Source organism: Canis lupus, chromosome 7, assembly GCF_048164855.1.
Source record: "Canis lupus baileyi chromosome 7, mCanLup2.hap1, whole genome shotgun sequence".
NCBI lineage: Eukaryota > Metazoa > Chordata > Mammalia > Carnivora > Canidae > Canis > Canis lupus.
In genome coordinates, this window is record NC_132844.1 from 60,364,271 (window position 1) to 60,374,544 (window position 10,274).

Consider the following 10,274-nt stretch of genomic DNA (forward strand, 5'->3'; position numbering starts at 1 on the left):
AGGGAGGCCCTCCTCTGGGAAGAGTGGTAGCACAAGGTGGCAGCTAAGGTCCTAAAGCTGTATTCTCCCTTCAGACCTGGGCCTGCCTGGGAGCTGAGCCTCCTTCCAACTGTGGATCTTTCCCGGGACCTACCAGGCATCAGGCGCTGTACTGATATTATAGGAGATACAGGGACCCTGGGGAAGTAGGGCACTGGAAAGTACAGGGGCTTTGGCTCCAGTGGACACAAGTGGCACTCCTGGCTGCCACTCTTTTGCTGAGTGAGCTCAGGCCAGTTACTCAACCTCTCTGACCCGCAGTTCTCCTCTTCTGTAAGGCAGGAGTGAAAATGCCTGCCTTGGAGCATTGCCGCATGCAGACTGTTATGCGCACAGCTACACTGGAAAGTGAGGCAGGAAAACGACCCTAAGAGAAGCCCAAGGTGCTGTGAAAATACCAAGGCAAGCAGTCAGACTGGCTGCGATGGGCCGCAAGAAGGGCTTTCTGCAGGAGGTAGCAGAGAACATTTATCCCATAAGCAAGTATCAAACTCAGCCAGTAAGCTCTGTTTTGGCTGGGCCCTGGGGCTGCCACGATGTGGACGGGGTTTCTGGTCTGGAGGAGCCAAAGAGCAAACTGAAAATTGGAACTCTGAGGAGGCCATACAATTGCTGGGAGTAGAGGAGGGCTTCCTGGAGGAGGTGACACTTGAGGATAGAGGGAGGAGTGGACAGGGATAAAGAACAGGCCAGGGAAGTGAGATCTGGAGGATTCTGATGGCTCACACAGTTCTCCCAGTACTCCTCTGGGGGTGATAGAGACTTGGAAGCCAGGCAGGGGGGGCGGGCGATTAGGGCTTCTTCAGAAACATCTCCAGCTGAAGCCCAGAGGGACAATGCTGCTCCCTCCGGGGGGTGAGCCCCAGCACTGGTTTCCCCGCCCTCTGGGACAGCATGTCTCTGCTGGAGAATTAAACAAACAAGCAGACACTAGAGATAGGCCCAGCTTGCAACAGTGAGCAGCACTGTTGTTTGCCCAGGAGGGAGAGAGAGAGAGAGGGCAGAGGACACCAGCCTGTGACCAGGGCAGGGCCACTCAGCTGGGGCGGGGCACAAAGCTTCGTTCCTTCCCTATCCCCCAACAGGTGCCCTGAGGTCTCCATCTGTGTGTCACAGACGTGTGAAAACCAGGAAACAGCAGAGGGGAGCGGCGGTCAAGTCTGCTGCATGCCATGTCACCTTGGCCAAGTCACTCCCCTTTCTGGACCTCAGGATCCTCCTAGGTAAGAGCCCGAGGTTACACTCCCTAAGCTTTAAGACTTTGTAACATCCCATCAAACACTCCAGCTGAGTTCATTGACATAAGCTGTCACATCTTCCAGGGGTCTGCATATTTTGAAAGGCCCCTGGAGAAGACAATGCCTAATTCAAAGATGGGTGAAATCTAGGACATGGTGCCAAGTGGTGGAGGGGAGAGATGGTTTCGCGGAACCCCTCAAATCCCAGCAGGTCAGAACAGCTTCCTCTCTCACCTGGGAGACCAGAATCTCTGTCTTTTTTGAAAAGATACTGGCTTGGTGAATCCATACTGTGAAAAGCCCCCACCAGCTACCCTGCCCCATCCCTCCACCCCCAATTTATGTGATAGAAAAAGCCCGGCAGGCTGAACTCTATCTTGGAGTCTCCATGTCCCGGCCAAGAGACTTTGGACAAATCATATTATCTGCTTGAGCCTCAGTTTCCTCATCTGTAAAATGGGAGTTGTGGTGCTTTATCGCCCAGGGTTGTGAGAAGATAAATGGAGACTATCAATACAGGTGAAGCTCCTGGTCTAGAGTGTCAGATACATGTTACTTCCCTCCCCTTTCTCTGTTCCAACCCCCCCATGAGTGAGCAAACTCTCAGAGAATATAAACCCGCAAGCATCTGGCTCAAGTCAAACAGAAAGGATTAGGGAAATAGGTTAGACTCATGTTTTCCTTCAGGGAAATCCTAGGGGGGGGAAAAAAGAGGCAGGTACCCAAAGTGCCCTTGCCTATTAGCAAGAGGGTCTCTACCCTCCTCCCCCAGGAACCCCCAGGGCCTGAGCCGGGAGCTTGGCCCATGACCCAGGCCCCCCAGGACAGTTCACAGAGATTAAGTTAGTTAATGATTGGTCAGGCCCACCATCCTGCCTGCCTTCCCAGACCTAGAAATTCAGGGAGTGGGGGACACCTCCCCTCCGCTTCAGGAGCAGCCTGGCCTAATATCCTCAAGAAAATTAGTGAAGCAATTAGTGAAGAGGTATCCATGTCAGGAGAACATCAGACCAGGTTCCTGGGAGCCTAAGGAGGTCCCAAGAGGCAGGGCAGGTGGGGGGAGGCTGTAGGAATGGGCAGGCACAGCACACTCAGTTTTATCTGCCTTACTTATCAGTTTCATTTGAGATTTCCTTTGATGAAAAGGCTCCATGACTAAAGAAGTTTGGAAATCCCTTCACCGGCCAGATGAGCAGAATGAGGTCCAGGGTTGTCCGAAGCCACGTGCTATCTAGAGGCAAGACCTCGACTCAGATCTCTTGACTCACAGCTTGGTGCCCTTTCTGTTTCTCCAAGGGCCACTTAATCTCTTAATTGGGGCTCAGCACTGAGCCAGGCACCTTGGGAGGAAATAGGGCATCTGCCCCCCAAGAGTCAACTGGCCAACTGGGACGTGAGGCAGTGCTAGAGAGGGGTGCTGGCACTAGGTGTCCTGTGCATCTGAAGCAGGTCGGCTGCTACATCCAAGACTTTGCTGTTTGCTTTTCCTTCCCATGTGGAGGGGCTCAGCATTACCTCATTCCAGGCAGCCCACGGGCAGAGGGCACAGCTGGTGTGAACCATGGCCCCCGGAGGTCCCCTGGAGATATGGTTCTGCCTATAGCTCCCTGGATGTCAGCCCACTCAGTCCTTCCAAAACGTAGCTGGAGGCATCAGGAGAGGGAGGTAGGGCACACTTGGGGCTGTCATGTCTGCCGCCAGCTTCCCCAAGTCCCAGGACCTGGCCCCCTGCTCGACTCCATGGGGACTAGTCCCCACTGCCCAACTGAAAGTGATGGCCAAAATATTGAACATCCATTATGGCTCAGGCACGAGTTCACACAGAGCTGGGGGTAGAGGCCACACCATGCATAAACCCCACAGGTTCTGGACTGTGGGGAGGTCCAGGGCACCCAGGAAGGGACCAGGGTGGCCAGAGAGGCACACAGAGCTGTGGAGGTAGGGGAGACCAGGTGCTAGAACAGTAGCTATTTACCAATGAGGTGGCCTTGCTGGGGCGCACCAGCTGAATGTCTGCCCTGCCCCAGTCTGCTCTCAACTCTAGGCTGGAATGTATAGCTCCCACCTGAGAATGAGGCCTGTCTGGTCTACATACATGCCTCCATGTCTCCTCCACTCCTAGGAAGACCAGGCCAGGACTCCCCACCTCTCCATACATAAATAGAGTCCATCCAACATGGCAGGGACCTCACCGTTCATGGGTTCCTTCCACTGTTGAAAAAAATAGCAGACACGGCCAGCCCCAGTCCTGGGCTGGAATCCCAACCCCAAGGGCCCAGATCACAGACAGTTATAAGGAATCAGAACATTCTCCTTTTCTCCTTCTCTCTCTTTCTTTGGATATCTCCATCCCTCTCTCCATCCTTCCTACCTGTCCCCATGGTGCCAGGAAGCTTCTTGGACGGTCCTGTTGGCTGAGTGTTCCTCAGCTGTCTAAAGCCTCAGCTTCATCAGAACCCCCACTGCTCCCTAACCCGCATTCTCTGTGGGGGCAGCAGGCTGGGCAGTGGGGGACGAGCTGGGGCAAAGGTGGTCTTCACATCTCCTCAATTCCCACTGGCCCTTCAGGGACTAAGGGAGAACCTGCAAAAGTGAGATTTCTAAGGAGGTGGGATGCACTCTTTCCTATCTGGATGCCAGGGGAGTTGAAGTAGCCACTCTAGAGTGAGCCTCGAGTGAGGGGTGCTAAGCCCCCTCTCCCAAGCCCTTGGCATGACCTAGGGCTCAAAAGAGGACAGAGGTAGGCGCAGTGAGTCTTATGCTCAGGGGAGCTGCTCCTTCCCCACGGTGTGACCTTCACCCTGTCACTTATCCCCCAAAACCTCCTCCTCTCCACAGCTCCTCAGTTCTCTAGGCTGAAGCTGGCAGAGACTAATCAACCACACACACACCACCACCAACACCACCAACATCACCACCACCACCACCCATGACAGGGCCCCATAGAGAAGAGAAGAGTGTTCCCAGAACCCCCCTGCTCCAGGCAAGCCGACCTGGGTCATGGCACCCTCCCCACTGGGGCTGCAGAGGCTGGGCACCCCCTGAAGAGCCTCTCCCAAAACTACCACAAGAGTTACCTTGAAAGCCCCTCATACAAATAGCATCTCTAAAGCCCGGCCACTAAGCACTGCTGCTCGAGAAGCAGCTCGTCAGATATCCACGTATGGGTTTGTGGCTATGGGTCCCGACACTTGAGTTCAAAACCAGGAAGTGTCGCTGCCTTGCTGTGTGACCTGGAGCAAGGTACTGCTCATCTCTGGCCTCAGTGTCCTCTCTATAGACTGATTTCTGGAGCCCTGTTAGGGCTCCCAGGCCATAGCCATAGGGAACAGGGAGAAAGCAGCAAGGCTGAGCAAGCTGTGAACTCGACCTGTAGCCTGCGGGACTGAAAGGTCTGGAGGGAGGACCAGGGAGCACAGCCTGGGACCACCTTTTAGAAATGTTATAAAGATTACTAGAACAGAGGTGGGTGGCAAGGAGCAAACTCTCCTGTCCATCATCTGACCACCAGCCCCCGTTTGCCTCTGGCCATCAACCAAAACAGCTGGGATGACCACAAGAAGGATTTAAGTTACCTAAGCAGAGGCTCCCCAAACTCCTCTTCTCTGGGGGAATTTAGGGAATGATAGCAGGGGTATGTTTATCTGGAGACTTCTAGGCCCATTTCTGGCCGGGAATAAATGTTGGGGAGTGGGAGAGAAAAGAGAAGAGGCAGGGCGTCAGCTTTTAGGGACCTTGGGAGGTGGGAAGGGTACCCATGATTCTAATCTTTGAGCTGAAGTGGGGGAAGGAATTTGTCAGGGGTGTGGTAGGGCCAGAAGCAGAGCAGTAAGGGAATGGAATGAGAAGGCTGTCAAGTGGCAAAGCAAGTGTTTGTGGGAAATGGAGAGAAAGACCCTTCCCTGGTTGGAGGGGATGAGAGGGAGGTTCAGCCCCCAGCTCCATGCCCTGGGCACCCCAGCCCTTCTCCAGGTACAATGCATCCTCACTGGGGCAGGTCCTGCACCTCCACTGTGACATAAGCTTAGCTAGAGGAGCCCAGAGCCATAGTTTGAGAAGTAAGGATGACACACAGCTAGCCTGGACCCAGGCAGGCACTGGGGAGGTAAGGCTGGTGGTGTCCACAGGGCAGTCTGAGGATAAAGGCTCTTCCTTCCCCCCAACACTGCTGGGATGCTCAGGCCAGACCAGCTTTTCTTCTGGGCGTCACCCCCCCACCCCCACCCCTCACCTCACTTTACCAGCCGGTAAAGCCCAAAAAAGGTCTTCTCTCACTCTACTGCCAGCTGTCTCCTTGCTTCCCTAGGGCTGGCCTGTCACAATTGTGTGACTGACTCATTTCTCCTCTGTCTCACACTCAGGTATCTGTGGGTCTCCTAAGGGAATGGAGGCTGCAGAACCACCCAAGAAGGAGGGCCCTTCCTCTACTGCAGTGAGGATGAGGCAAATGAGAGGATGAGCGCAAGAGGGTAGGGCCGAGCCCCCCAGATACCTCAGCCATGTAATGGACAATTTGAGGTGAGCCTGGGATGCGTTGATGGGGACCAGGTAAGGAGATGCAGTGCTCTGCAAATGATTTATGCATGCGTGTGTATTACAAGGAAGCTGGGTCAGCCCTGCCCAGTTTCCTCTGGAGGCCCAGGTCTCCAGCACCCTGTCTTCCGCGCCGGAAAGGCTCCCATCCTCCCCTGTTCTCCCCACGTCGTCACCTCTCATCTCCATTTCCGTCTGTCCTACCCAACCAGGAGTTGAAGATTTCTCCCACCACCTTCCTGCATTCTGTCCTCACAAAGCCACCTTGGGATACGCTCTTCACCCCTCTGCAACCCCCCCAACCTAAAGCTCCTCAGGGCACCCCTGGCTATCTGAGGAGCTGTCTCTTTGCTTCCCCGGGGCTGGCAGGGGTAACTTCCAGCCCCTTTGAAGCTTCCCAAGGGGGAGGTAAGATGAGGAGAGGGGCTATCCTGCAAGGCTGGCTGGGCGTAGGCTAGGGAGCTTCCTCTCTGGTCTATAGAAGGACAGACCCTCCACACCCAGAGGTGGGTGGCCTTGAACCCTTTTCTCCTGAGCTGACACCGCAAACTTGCTGGGCACCTTCCAGCAATGGGCTTCAAATGAAGCTGCTGTGTGACTGTGGACACCATCCAGACATTCTTGGAAGCGCAGGGCCCCCTCCTCAATCAGGACCCCTCCTAGGTCCCTCCCCCAGTGCCACCCCAAGCCTCTAGAGGGCGTGGGAGAGCAGTGCTTGACTTCCCAGCCCCCAGGGCATAGCACAGTGGCTCTCTGAACAGACCTCTGGGATCAACCAGCTGCCCCCACCCACTGTCCCTGGGGGAAGCCACGCCTTGCTGGAGACTGCAGCCAGGTGCAGGAGAGTATGGGCCTGGACCCAGGAGGACAGCTGCGTGGAGGATGCAGGGACCAGCTGGGCTGTGGGGCACTCTGAACAAGAGTGGGTTCCGTGGAAACAGTGGAAAGAATGATTTGAGACCAATCTGAGATTAGCCCACTGTTCATTGGGGAACAGAAAGGAGAGTGGTGGCCTGAGCGAGCCCTGGGAGTTCCTGCCTGACCTTGGAATAAGGAGGGTCTTCTTGGCCCATGTGGCAAAGCTGCAAAGCCCCCCACACCCGCTCTGTAGGGTCAGAACTAGGGTCAGGCAAGTGAGGCAAGTAGGACACCAAGTGCCCGATTGGCCCCAACCCTGAGCGCCTTCATAACTCCTGCACCCCATCACCTCACTTCCCCCATCTCAGTCCCAGCCCTGCCCTCTGAGCTGTCCTGGGGACAAAAGCCCCAGGAATAGTTGAGGCAGAGGTGGCTGAGGTGAGCAGAGGGGTTACTTTTCCACACTGGATGCCCCAAAGGAAAGAACTAGCACCTAACTCAGCAGTAGGGGAGGGGAAACAAAGAAAGAGGAGAGAGACGACTGTCTGTCACCTGAGCCCGGACCCCAGTGTGTGCCTGTCTGTGTCACTGTCTGTGTGTATTTGTGCATCCAAATTGTGGTTCTGCCAATTTCTAGTTATGTGTCCTTGGGCAAGTTACCCAACCTCTCTAAGCCTTAGTTTTCTTGAAAACTTATGATAATAATAACTACACATATAAGAATACCCCTTAGGGTTGGAGTAAAGATTAAAGGAGGTAATACATGGAAAGGGTGTAGCATGAGCACATTGTCTGCCCACAGGAAGAACTAAATAAAGGTTGATTGCTATTCCCACTGTTATCGATAATATTGTCTCGTGTGGCCCTAGCTTACTTTGCAACCTTATTCCCACTGCCTCCCTACCCATGCATCCCATTCCAGCCAGACAGGACTTCTGACAACCCCCAATGCGCTTATGTCTTCATCCTCACCTAGGCATCACCAGCCATGAAATTTCACCTCTTCTTCTTTTTTTAAAATTTATTTATTTATTCTTGAGAGACACAGAGAGGCAAAGACATAGGCAGAGGGAGAAGCAGGCTCCCCTCAAGGAGCCCAATGTGAGACTCGATCCCAGACCCTGGGATCACACCCTGAGTCAAAGGCAGACCCTCAACTGCTGAGCCACCCAGGTGTCCCAAATTTCACCTCTTCAAATAAGACTGCCTGGACCACTTCTGTTCAGTGATCTCCCCAAAACTCCTATAGTACTAGCTGTGTATCCCTCGCAAGCCAGCTTCAAATTGTTGATTAATCAATACGTTTAACTTTGCAAGGGAGTGTGTGTGTGTGTGTGTGTGTGTGTGTGTGTGTGTGTTGTCTTTCCAAGTACACTTATATAGGAAGAACTATATATTTCCATGATCTGTACACCTCACATCCTAGCCTAAGGACTTGTATGGGCCTGTAGGTCTAGACATCCATATGTAGACCCTGAATGATGGTGGATGATACTCATGGTAAATGCTGCCTTTGGTTGCATTCCTACTGTGCGCCCTACATTTCCTCATTAACCCCATGTTCACCCCATGGAATAGATTATACATGTAAAATTACTGCTTAGAGAATTTAAGTAACTTGCCCACGATCATCTAGCAAATAAACAAGAAAGCTGAGATTTAAACTCAAGTCTATTTTCCAGAGCTCGCACTCTTAATCATTATGGTTTCAATAGAAGACTGAACCAAAACCAGAATTTCCTTTCTGTGATCAAAGATGGAAATAACAAGAATGCAAGGTGATACGAGAACTTCAATCAAATGCTTTCAGGATTTCAAATCAGAGTCCAATGGGGTCAGGTCCCATCACACACTATTCAGAGTAAAGCCAGAGAGCCTCAGTCATCACAGAAAGAGGCACAAATAAGGTTAAAATAAAACTCATCCCAGAGTGAGTCAGAAAAATTGCTTACCTTGATTGATTCTTCAATCACCAGAATGTTTCAGTTGACCTTAGCTCTCTTTCAACTATCATAGGAGAAACTTTTTTTTCTCTTTGTTGATCATCAATTCAGCATCCTTGTGATAATTAAACGGGCAATATTTAATTATCAATATTTGCTGGTCGGTCAGCAAAGATCTCATGGAGTAACCACCAGAAGACCACTCACTGGCTGATTTTCGCATATGCTTCATCAATCTCCAGCTTTTATAATAAAATCTGGCCACAGAGAATATATTCCCCTCAGGTCACCATCTTCCTTTGCCATCTACCACTAGTTATTCTGGGGCTAAATTGACTTGAAGTATCTACACTACATTCTTCTCCGTGTGACTTAATTTCCTTACCTGGAAAATGAGGGTAATAAGACTACCAACCCCACAAGGCTATGGCAAAGATCTAATGAGGCAACGTGTGTAAAGTTCAGTGGCTGGCATGAAGTGAGTGCATAATACACAGTTGGGGCCGTTGGTGTTGTCATTTCCAGCCAGAGGGAGGTGCCCAGATTCCTGACCCCGCTTTGGCTTCAGAGAAGCTGCTTCTCCGAACACCTCTTCTCTCTTGCCTACTAGGATGCATGTCCCAGAGAATTGGCCTTCTGCATTCTCTTGCTCCTCTCATCATACGTCAGCCCCCAGCGCCGTAGAATTACCAAACCTCATGGCCAAGAAGGTGGTCATACCTCATCTGCTTCAGCCTTATTTTTTTTCTGAAAGGGAAGGCAGTCTTCTGCAACCTAAGGGCTTGCCCTAAAATCATATACCATTTGCTTCCTTTTGTGAATTGACCTTAGATTTCATTGTATACCAAACAAGGAAATCAGTCTCATAACTTGGTGCCACACCCTGTTTGGGACCCAAAAAAAAAAAAAAAAAGGTGTTGTTATTATCTACTTAACTTTGCTCACTCTCCTCGTTTACACATCTTGGCACTAAACAACCTTTGGCTGTTTCCACATACTATTCAGTTCCCAAAGATGAAGTCTTGACATCACTGAGGGAAGTTTTTTAATGTAATAAAGGCTCTGAAGGCAGCTCATTTGTGTATTTGTTGATTTATACATTTACTAAATATTTATTGATGCTTTCAGGGGTGCCTGGGTGGCTCAGTCGGTAAAGCGTCCAACTCCTGGTTTCGGCTCAGATCATGATCTGATGTTTGTGGGATAGAGCCCCACCTCACGTTCTGTGCTCAGTGCAGAGTCTGCTTCAGATTCTCTCTACCTCTCCCTCTCACTCACTCTCTCTCTCAAATGAATTAATTAATTAATTTAAAATATCTGTTGATACTTTCTTACATGTCAAGCCCGGTATAGGGGAATGAAATGCCACAGTAAAGCAAACTGACATAGGTCCTGCACTCTTGGAATATACAGGTTAGCACCTGAGCAAAGCACACCTGGTCTGTTATTTTAGTATGATTACATAAAATTGACAATAATAAAAGTCTCTAATAATGGATTAAGGGACTTCTAGGAAAAGATAGCAGCCTGAACATTTGCGTCCACTTTGCTGTTCCCTGAAACTCTGCTAAAACAAAGTTAAAGGCTCTTTACATGTTTCTTTCACTTCTATTTTGTTTTTAAAAGTATATACCCGCAAGGACAGGAAGAACAGGAGAGAAGA

General features: G+C 51.2%; 1 long non-coding RNA gene across 1 annotated transcript; it reads left to right on the plus strand.

Moving 5' to 3' along the window:
- The first annotated feature begins 857 nt into the window (after window positions 1-857).
- Window positions 858-9,766, plus strand: LOC140636971 (uncharacterized). The gene is made up of 3 exons (XR_012034224.1): window positions 858-1,262; window positions 5,639-5,825; window positions 9,222-9,766. It is a non-coding gene; the product is annotated as an uncharacterized lncRNA (long non-coding RNA).
- Window positions 9,767-10,274: the final 508 nt, after the last annotated feature.